Below are 1,951 nucleotides of genomic sequence, written 5' to 3'. Positions count from 1 at the left end.
CTTAGTTAATAAACTGTTGTTATCTCAACCCATGAGAGTTACATGCTTTCTATTCTTCCTCCCATCCCTCTGGGAGCAGGGGGAACAAAAGGGGGGCAGTGAGAGAGAGTCTGCATGGCTGATTTATGTCTGACTGGGTCTAAACCACAACACTGTCACCCAAAGATGACATTGTCTTTAAGCACAGAGTGTGCTTGTTGAAGTGAGGGTATTTCAAACCCTTCTTTTCTTGCAGCTTTCTGTCTCAAAAAGCCCGGGCAGATTTGTGACCTACACTGATGTTCAGGCTTCCTACAGATAGAGAGCAAATCAGTGGAATTACTTCAAACAGTTGTGCAAGCCTGGTGTTAACAGTCCTCACAAGGTCTGTATGTATCAGGAGGTGATGGAATGCTTCCCTGTGGTTGTGGTATTGTGGCAAGTATCCTTTAGGACTTAAGTACTCCACAGCAGTAGAGGGGAGTGTCTCAAACCAGTTCTTAAGGCTCCTGAGTTACGTGCTTAATGAGTTACGTGCTGAGTTAGGTACTGCTTAATTTGGGGCACGGAAAGTAAGTGATTACATGAGTTAGATGCTGTAGCTGGGAGAACTAGTGCCTGGGTTTAGACCCAGTTAAGGGAGAAGGACTTAAATGGCAGCGAAATTTAGTAAGAATCCAGCTGTGCTGAAACTTGGCACCACATGTAGCACCCTGAACTATCCAATCAGGGTGTGCTTAGTCCGCATGCACTTGTACCGATCTTGCTTTTCTATAGATGTGATGTTGTAGCTAACTAGTCTGGCAGTAATGCGTGTTTGGGTTTCGCTTACCTGACGTGCTGAGGGCAAAACGCTTCACTCGTCAAGGTTTCAAACAACCCCAGCATGGTCTTTGCACTCTTCAGAAGCACTCATTGGAGCTTGACTGTTTCTTAACAGGCGTGTGGCATTGTTACGAGCATCTCGAAGGAATACCTTGGGTCTGACCTCACTGTTTCTGATGCTGGATTCCAGAGAGACTTCAGAGTGTACCTGCAGCCGAGGCAAACGTGGGTCGCAGTGAGTAAGTGCCCTTTCAACTTGGTATCTGTTAATAGATATTCAGGAGGTTCAGTCGCTGTCTTGCTCCAGTTTCTGCCTTGGTAAATCTCCTCCTCTGCATATGCTGCTCACAGAAGGAAGCACAATTCTCTTTATGCTTTTTCTGCAAGGCTACCAGTGTCTGTGTAAGGGGCCATAATGCGGTCGCAGTAGTGATGAGAGTGAAAAAGGCTGGTGTTACTAGCAATCTGCTTGCTCTGTAGCAATTTCTTGCTATTTCTAACCCATTTTTGCCTTTTCCTAACTTGGTTTAATCCGTTTTTGGCCATTTCTAACCCTTTTTTGCCAATTTCTAACCCATTTTAAGGTTTTTTTTTTTGGCTATTTCTAAACAATTGATGGCCACTTCCCCCCCCCCCCCCCCCCCCCGCTTCTTACCCTTTTTAAGTCTTTTTTGGCTTTTTCTGAACAGTTCCTTGCCATTTCTAGCCTGTTTTAAGATTTTCTTAGCTATTTCCAAACTGGCGTAGCCTGTTTCTAACCCTTTTTTGCCCAATTCTAAGTCTTTTTAAGCCCTTTTGGCCATTTTCAAACCGTTTTTTTTTTTTCCCTGTTCCTATCTCTTGCCGTTTCTAACCTCTTTTTGGCCTTTCCCAATTTGTTCTAAACCATTTTTGGCCCTTTCTAATCTATTTGAAGTCTTTTGGCTATTTCTGAACAGTTGCTGGTCGTTCCTACCTTCTTTTGCCCCATTTCTTACCAGTTTTAAGACTCTTGGCTGTTTCTAACCCATTTTTCCCATTGATAACTCATTTTATATATTTTTGGCTATTTCTAAGCAATGGCCACTTCTGTCTTATTTTTGCCCACTTGTTACGCTTTTAAGTCTTTTTTGGCTATTTCTGAACAAGTGACGGCCATTTCTAGCCT

This window comes from Pezoporus flaviventris, unplaced genomic scaffold, assembly GCF_033815535.1.
Source record: "Pezoporus flaviventris isolate CSIRO_AGI_PZ_B2104156 unplaced genomic scaffold, CSIRO_AGI_Pfla_v1 ptg000349l, whole genome shotgun sequence".
Classification (NCBI taxonomy): domain Eukaryota; kingdom Metazoa; phylum Chordata; class Aves; order Psittaciformes; family Psittacidae; genus Pezoporus; species Pezoporus flaviventris.
Note: the sequence above shows the minus strand (reverse complement) of the source record.